General features: G+C 36.0%; 1 pseudogene across 1 annotated transcript; it reads left to right on the forward strand.

The window, feature by feature from the left end:
- Nucleotides 1–5,389: 5,389 nt before the first annotated feature.
- Nucleotides 5,390–8,705, forward strand: LOC148803970 (F-box protein At1g67340 pseudogene; annotated as a pseudogene). The gene is made up of 3 exons (XR_016082785.1): nucleotides 5,390–5,535; nucleotides 6,374–6,537; nucleotides 6,649–8,705. The product of XR_016082785.1 is annotated as an F-box protein At1g67340 pseudogene (transcript).
- The last annotated feature ends 592 nt before the right edge of the window (nucleotides 8,706–9,297 follow it).

A 9,297-nucleotide genomic window follows, 5' to 3' on the forward strand; every position in this document is an offset into this window, starting at 1 on the left:
CCGGAAGAGATGAAGTTGCTACAAGAATATTTGGCTACTGAGTTCGAAATGAAGAGCCCTGGACAACTTAAATATTTCTTAGGAATTGAAATAGCAAGATCAGAACGAGGGATTTTCCTCTCACAACGAAAATATGTGCTAGATCTTTTGACTGAAACCGGAATGCTTGCTTGCAAACCAAAAACAACACCTATAGAAGTGAATCACATGCTCGAAATTTTTTCAGATCAAGTCCCAAAAGACGTAGGCCGTTATCAACGGTTAGTAGGTAGATTAATTTATCTATCTCATACGAGACCAGACATAGCCTATATGTTGTCAGTGTTGTAAGCCAGTTTATGCATGCGCCGAGTGAAGAACATATGAATGCAGTGAACCGAATTCTAAGGTACTTGAAGGGTGCTCCAGGAAAGGGTCTATTATTCTCAAAAAATGATGTTTCAAGCGTTAAAGGATACACGGATGCCGATTGGGCAGGAGATCAAACAACTGGAAAATCTACATTTGGTTACTTCACTTTCGTTGAAGGTAATCTTGTTACTTGGAGAAGCAAAAAGCAAAAGGTAGTTGCAAGGTCGAGTGCAGAAGCTGAATTCCGAGGTATGGCTCATGGTGTTTACGAGTTATTATGGATTAAGGGTGTTCTCAAAGATTTAGGGATTGAGTATTCAAAACCGATGAATCTTCACTGTGATAATAAGGCAGCCATTGAAATTGCACAGAATCCTGTACAACATGACCGCGCTAAACATGTTGAGGTTGATCGTAATTTTATCAAAGAGAAGTTAGATCAAAAGCTCATACGGTTTCCGTTTGTCAAGTTAGAAAATCAACTAGCTGATATACTTACAAAATCTGTATCAGGAAAGGTGTTCCATGAGATAGTTAACAAGTTGGGCATGATAGACATATATGCTCTAACTTGAGGGAGAGTGTTAGAATGAATTGTCCTTTGTAAATATGGTAGTAAGTTTCGTGATTATAGGAATCTAATTAGTTGACCAAATCTTGTATATTAATATTTGTATAGTTGCCTTAGAATAAGATTATTTCCTATGTAAGATATAATTACACCTATATATTTCCTCGAAGAAAGAGAAGAATAGAACACAAGAGCAAAAAACTTCTGTTTGTAAATGTCATTGTTGTGCAACACCTACCTACCACAATGGTTGCAACTCTCACTGATCCATATTGTTTATTTTTATTCTCGAGTGCTCCAGCCTCCAACATGATATACAACTAATAAGCTTTCTCTTCTTCTTGAAGCGGCCATCTTGGATTGGATTGAAATAGACAAACAACCCATATCCAATTCAAATCTTATTGCACACTGCAACTCATGATTGTATTCAATAATCTCGACTACAAAACTTCAAAGAAGACATTCCTTGAATCCCTTATCTCACCATACCCTTAGTCTCAGTTTGGAAATAGTATAAACACATGTATATACTGTAAAATTATATACAAAATACAAGGTTTTGCACTCTATATATTTATATTTGTATTTCTTTCAAATTGGGCCTTTAGTTATTCTGATATTTATTTTTGTAAAGAATAAGTCCTGGTGGGTTTCTTAAATGATCAAATAATCAATTTCTCATTGTGAGAGATGGCACGACAGGGTTTTGAAGGTCATCACATGCCATCATTCATTTATGCAATCTACATAAGGTATAGGGCTTTCGGAAGTGGAAGATAATGGAAGGGATTTTTCTCTCTCTCTCTCTCTCTGTGTCTCGAAAATAAATAAATGACGAGATCATGCCCATTGAAGTTTTTGCAAGATATGAGACAAGATATTTTTGAAATAAAAAAATCATCTTAAGAGATCACATGACCAATCCTACATTTTAATTAATATGGCAATCTATAAGGGTATCTTACAAAATTTCCTTGCATATATAATACTAGTAGGGCCATGTTCTACACAGCTTGGTTAAAAGAATGAATTTGGATTTATTTCTCAGAGTGTGCCTCACACCAACCTCACATCATGTTTCAGTTGTGTATTTGGAACATCGCCATACTTGTAAATTTTTATTCATGGAAAGATGTTCTCAATGCACAATTGAAATATGTTATGAGGTTGGTGTAAAGCGTTCTCTATAAGGGGGAGTTCTTTTTCTGGATTTTGAGAGGGGGACAGTTAGTCAATGGGATTTTGATTCTCATTGACCAAAAATCCCATGTTCTTTTTTCAAACTTATGTGGGGACCAGGGAAAGTTTATTTTCCTAGGTATCACTTACCCGGGTAAGTGATACTCATCTCCTACGTGGGTAAATAACTTTCCCACCTTAGGGGAAAGTTGCCAACACTTGAAAGGGACAAAAATGCCTCTTGTAATAATGGACTTTTATGGATAAAATGGCCATTGCCTTATTTACATGGGAAATAAAAGAACATAGGTAAATGCATTTACCTGGGTAAAATCTTTCCTAGGAAACAATTACTTAGGTAAATGCATTTACCCGGGTAAGTAACTTACCAAAATGTGAACGGGGCCTAAGGAGTAAATCCGAATTGATAGGATTGACTTATGAAAAATCAAAACAATACATGTTTTAGTTCACAAATAAACTCAACAATAGATAAAAAATGCTAAAGGGCTTCTTAGAAAAAAAACAATAGATAAAAAAAAAGAAACACCGAGTTACAATGGTACATACATAAAAGCGACCATTCAAGGATCTTAATATAGAAAGTTAATTATTAGGTAGTAATGTGTTGAGTGATATGGATCTTAATATCTATTGCTAATTATTAGGTAATGGTGGAATTGATAGACACAAATTTGCATACATGGTATCACGCATTTCAATTTGCTATAGGAGGGAAACTAGACATGTATCATAACCCTTAGAAGCCGAATTTGGTGTTGTGTTAGAAATTATATCTCTCAAAGGGGTGGAAAGAGATGATCCTTAGGCTGTGTTTGGTTGCAATGCAAATTTATTTGCACTTCAATTTGCTATAGGAGGGAAGCTAGACAGGTATCATAACCTTTATAAGCCAAATTTGGTGTTGTGTTAGAAATTATGTCTTTTGCACTCTCAAAGGGATGGAAACAGATAATCCTTAGGCTGTGTTTGGTTGCAATGCAAATTTATTTACACTATTGCCAATGCATGGGACTGCAAATGAAAAAAAATGTAAATTCTTGTTTAATTTTGTTATGGATTTTACTTAATTTACTTCATTTGTACTGCAATAAAACAAAATAAGTTAAAACTTGAAACAAAAATATGTCAGAATTTACACTCAAATCATTTGCACTACCATGATTTTGCATCAGTGCAAATTTATTTGCATTGCAACCAAACATAGCCTTAGTTTCAAACTCAAACCTCTACTTTGGATGCTCATATGGTAGCACTAAAAACCAAGTTTATAGGGGAATCTCATTTTTGTTAGAACTCAACCATGGACTAGCTAGAACTAGAGGTGTAAATCGGGTCGTGTCGCCCATGGCCCAGCATGATTATGAGTTGACCTGGCCCAACCCGGCATGACGGATTGTGGGCCATGCCAAACACAACACGATCATATGGGTCGTGTCGGACCTAGGATTTCAGGTCCATGGGCCGGCACAACATGGCACGACTGAGTGGGTTATGTCGCCCACAACCTGCGTGTCAGCACAACCCAGCATGGCCCACGGCATAACCCATATATATTTATATATATTTTATATATAATATATAACAAGTATATATTATATATTATATTGTATATAATAGTTATATAATATATTAATGTATAATTTTATTATATTATTTCATTTTATTATTGCATATATATAAATAATTATATACATCAAAATTCATATAAAATAAAGTTTTAAGATCTTTTTTAATTTTTGTTAAAATTTTCATTATTTTTTCAAAAATTTTAAAAAGCACAACTTGGCCTAGTCTACAACTCAGCTTGGCCCGCATACCAGCCTGGCTTGTGGCACGGCACAGGCCTATGCGGGCTCGAGCTATGGGTCGTGTTGGGCCAACCCCCAAAATATTTCAGGGGAGGAAAGCACAACTCGACTTGAACCACGGGTCGGCACGGCATGGCCCATACTTTGCACAAGCCGCATGCGAGTCGTGCCATGCCAGCCAAGCATGGCCCGATTTACACCTCTAGCTAGAACAATATTTATATAATTTTGATTGCCTAATATAAAGTTTGTTAACCATAAAAATTTATAGGGCAAGCCTCACTATGTATCCATGACAAAAAAAGATAGCTAAGACTCTAACATTGTGTTTGGTTAAAAGAGAGAGAGAACAAGAGAAAAGGTAGGGAACTCTATACAAACATAGACTTTCCCTACCTTTTCTTATTTTTTCCCTTCAAACCAAACATAACCTTCAAGCCTTCTGTAATAATGCACCCCAAAAAACATTTATCCTGTTTTTTATTTCTCTACAAAAAAGAAGAAATGCCAAAAAAAGGTCATAAGGACTTGAAAAAGTTGAAGTGAACATGAATATATCAATATCTTCAAAAAGAAAAAAGAAATGTTCGAATTCCGTTAAAAATGAGACCTAAATGAAATTGATCCTTGCTACTTCAAATTTCAATATATTTTAACATATTTACTCATTTGTATTTATTTTAGTAATTTTTAAATTTCTATTAGCGGAAGTTCTATTTTTCTTCTTTAGTTCATGAAAAAAGAAAAAGCGTGGGAATAGTCATCAACGGTAATTAAAGCTTAAAATAATCAAGGACAATGAGAGCAGGAATTATCCTTCCTACCCATAATGTGGCCTGGCCACCGCTCCAATTCAATAAAATTAAGGGTAAAATACAAAAACCTTCTTAAACATTTTGACAATCATAAAAACCTCCTCTATAATTTTATTTTAGCAAAACATTCTCTTCTATTTTTGAAAAATTCAACAAACATCTCCCTTCGGTGCAAGACGGAAAACGTTAAAAAGATGAATAATTTTTTCAAAATTCCTATTTAAAAAGATGAATAATTTTTTCAAAATTCCTATTTTACATTTTTACGAATTAATATGCATATATTTTTATTAAAATAACCCTGTCTCAACTCCATAATACGCTCAAATACTGTTCATCTTCTTCCTTACCCTCCAGCCTTTCCTCTTCTTTAATGGATGGGCAACCATGACAGTAGATGGATGACAATGTCAGACGTCCAAAGATCGTACTGTGAATTTCGTTGTTGCTGTCATATCTCTCTTGGAGGAGAGCTTTTTTTTCTTCTTTCTTATATAAACACCACGCTTCCCTCCTGTTTCTCTAGTGGAGAGGATCGATACGAGAACCAAGCTTGGTAATCGTAAGCTCCAGTTTTTCAAGGATGAAACACCTCTCAAGAGAAAGAGGGATTTCCCCCGTGGAGAAGTGATGCTTGACCGGAAAAGGACCGAGAACGGCATTGGGAAACGTTAGAGAATCGGATTTTTTTTGATGGTTTGCCTGACGACCTTATCGTCTGTATCCTCTGCAAGCTCAGCTCCACCGCTCGTTGCCCTTCCGATTTCATTAATGTTCTCATAACGTACACCCCTATCTCTCTCTAACCGTTGCTTTATATCGGTTCTCTTTCATTTCCTTTTTGGTAATGAAGATTTGCTCTGGGTGGTTTTCGCTTTGATTTTGTAGTTCTGCGGAAATGCAACAAAATAATCGATTTATTGCCGAAGAGGTGATTCCGGTATCGAACATTGGATATATTCTGTTTTTAGTTGTTGATAACAAGTTTTGAATTTATAAGGATCGGTGTTTCTTCAACTTCAAATAATTAGTGCTATGTAATAGCATATAAGGGCAACTTTTCGGTTTAATATCAATAAAAGTAATATTTTTAAAAATATTAAAAAAATAGATAACATTTTAAAAATAATATCAATAAATGACAAAAACACTGTTTATCTTCTTCTTGCCATTTATTTACTAGTGTCGTCGTCGTCCGCCGCCGCTCACCGATGGTCATTTCTCTGCCTAACGCCGCCCATCCTTGCCTCCGTCTCTAACAACGTTGTCGGAGGTGGGTGGAGACAGAGGCGACGGCGCTGGGTAGAGGAATGACCACCAGCGCCGCTGTCGCCACCTCTGCCTCTGGCCACCTCCGATAATGTTGCCAGAGGCGGAGGCGGCGGCAGGCGGCGGGCGGCGGGCGGCGGGTGGTGGTAGGCGGCGGCGCTGGTGAACAAATGGCAAGAAAAAGATGAATTGTGTTTTCACCCTTTATTATATTATTTTTAAAAAGTTAGTCTATCTTTTAAATTTTTTTAAAAATATTACCCCAAAAGTTGAAAGAGCTCTCTTTTCGTTGTGTAATGAAAATAACTAATTTTCCCCCTTCTCAATTGCTTCTTGTTTTGTCTCCTAAGCAGGTGCAAGAGACTGAACGGTTTAGGCTTTCATCCCCTCGTGTTGTCTGAAAGCATCTCCTAAAGCCTTCACCGTGAAAGCTAAGAACTGGTCTGAATCGTCTCATCGCTTCTTGAAACAGTATGCAGATGCTGGAAACATCGAAGCCTGTTATACGCTTGGCATGGTCAGTACATTATTACCTAAATTTACAGATGAAAGAAAAATTGTATAAATATTTATTTCGTTACTGAGCCTCGCAAATGATCATCTAATTAGCCTTTCTTATTGATTGCAGATCCGTTTCTATTGTCTACAGAACTGAGGAAGTGGGGCGTCGCTGATGGCTAAAGCGGCCATCAGCTCTCACGCTCCAACGCTTTATTCACTCGCCATTACCCAGTTCATTGGCAGTGGCGGGTCCAAGAACGACAAGGACCTCCGAGCCGGCGTCGCTCTCTGTGCACGAGCCACTTTCCTCGGCCACATTGATGCCCTCCAAGAACTCGGCCACTGTCTGCAAGATGGCTACGACGCTTACCAAAACATCGCCGAGGGGAGCCGATTCCTCGTCCAAGCGAGGCGACATGAATTTCGTTGTTGCTCGGCGTGCGGCACCGTGAACTACTGTTCTCAGGCGTGTCAGGCGCTTGATTGGAAGTTGCGCCATAAGGTGGAGTGTGCACCCATGGAGCGGTGTTTCGATGACGAAGGAATCGTCGAGGTTGACGAGGACGATGCCATGTTTCCTCCTGTAATAAACGAAAAAACAGAGTATCGTTCCCGTTGATGAACTAAATTCTTAGTACCATCGTTGGATGTCTGACATTGTCATCCATCTCATTTTCGTTGAAACAAAGACTGGTTGTTAGTGAGGAATTCTCATATGTGTTTCCCTCACTAACAGCTAGTCCACCATCCCAGACTCCCAGTACCATCGTTAGACGGTTGACAGTTCAGATGGCCGGAGGTGGAGATCGAATTCAATTGCCACTTCCATGTTTGCAGGGAGAGAGAATCGGAGGGAAATTAAAGAAGAGGGAAGGTTGGAGGGGGAGTGCCCACCATCTACCGTTGTGACTCGTGAGGAAGAAGATGAACAGAATTCAAGTGGATTATGGAGTTGCTAAAACAGGGCTATTTTAGTAAAAATATATATATAATTTTTTAAAAATAAAGGGGAGATTTTTATGATTGTAAATTTTGTATTTTACCCTAAAATTAAATACCACTATATCGTGTATCTCCATATGGCCCCACTTGCCACTAAATTAACTCTTATATTTTGGGTTTTTTTAAAATGATTTGTTTAAATTAACTGTCTATGCTTCTTATTTTGTTATAACTAATGTTGCTTGCCAACATATTATTTTGGTTGATGGTAGGATTAAATCCAGTAAATCTGTGTATTAAAAAATCGATTTTGCAAGGAAAAAGAAAATAAACAAATTATCTCATGTAGGCACAGGCAGGGTTAGCACCTCCCACATTCCCACTTGATTGATTTTCCCATGTCTGACAAGTCATGCAAATTAATTTTTTGTCATGAAAGAGGGCGGCTATTTTGTTTTAATGAGGAGGTGTCTTCCAGCAACATTAAAGAAGGAAGGCCACCATTGAAAACCTGCCATCTATATTGGACTTTTAAAAACATCTCCTCCAATATGCCTTTTCATTTAATCAAGAGTCTCAGCATCCCATTGTGATATGCAAGTTTTGTTTTCTAATGCCTATATATCCCAGCTTTTGAGCACAGTTCACAAATGTCTCTTGGAGGGTCATTTATCTTCTAAAGCTATTTATTATGGCGCAGACTAGTTTGCAACAAAGAAGAAACGAAGAGATCGATAGCAAAGAATAAATGGCATGGAAGAAATGGTAAAATAAAATTTCAAATTTTTGTACAAGAGTTTGTGCAGTTGGGGCTATTCGGCTTCGGCATGGTTTTTTCCGATTCCATGATAGAAGACATCAATTGGTTCGGGCTTCTTCCATGTTACAGGCCGGAGACTGCAAGATCGGAAAGGCAATTATCACTCCTATATATGTGAAACTGCTCTACATTTGGAACCCAATTGCCTATTTTGTAAGGATTTTATTTGTCTTTCATTTCAACTTCTTTTTTATTCTCTCCACTTGGATTCTTTTCGTTCTTTGTTATTTTGTCATTTCGGTTATGTGTTGGAGTTTCCGTCATTTAAGTTGAAGGTAGGGGTGTCAGTTGAACTTGACTTTGTGCTGCTAGCGTACTAAAACTATTGCTTGACAAATTGTAATCATTGTGTTTTGATAAATTTTCTATTGTTTTGGTATACACTAGTGGGGACCCATGCAGTGTACAAGTTTTGTTAATCAAGAATGAAACAATCAAGGCTTACAAATTATAAACAAATTGAAAGAATCAAAAGAATGCTTTAATCAATTTGTCAAAGAACTAATATAATAATAGAATATTATATTATTGTAATTAATAATAAGTATAAATGTTTTTTTATACATACTGTATTTATTAAAAATACTGTAATTATGAAAATACTATTAATTAATCAATAAATACTTTATTTTTTTAATAATGTAATTATTAATACTGTTTTTCAATAAATACTGTATTTATTAAAATATTGCTAATTATTAAACTACTGTACTTATTTAAAAGAAAGTTATTATTAAACTACTGTGTATATTTAAAATAAAGTAATTAAATTATAATTACTGTTAATTGATAAATACAGTAATTTCTGGAAATTAAATGTAATTTTCTGCTACTTATACCTTAAATTATAATTACTGTTAAATGTAATTTTAATATAATTATTAATAATATTTTTCAATATATACTGTATTTATTTAACATAAAGTAGTTATCTACATGTAATTTTCTGGAAATAAAGTAATTAAATTATAATTACTCTTAAATACTGTTAATTAAATAATAAATACAGTAATT

Source organism: Nelumbo nucifera, chromosome 1, assembly GCF_055504915.1.
Source record: "Nelumbo nucifera cultivar China Antique chromosome 1, China Antique-T2T, whole genome shotgun sequence".
NCBI lineage: Eukaryota > Viridiplantae > Streptophyta > Magnoliopsida > Proteales > Nelumbonaceae > Nelumbo > Nelumbo nucifera.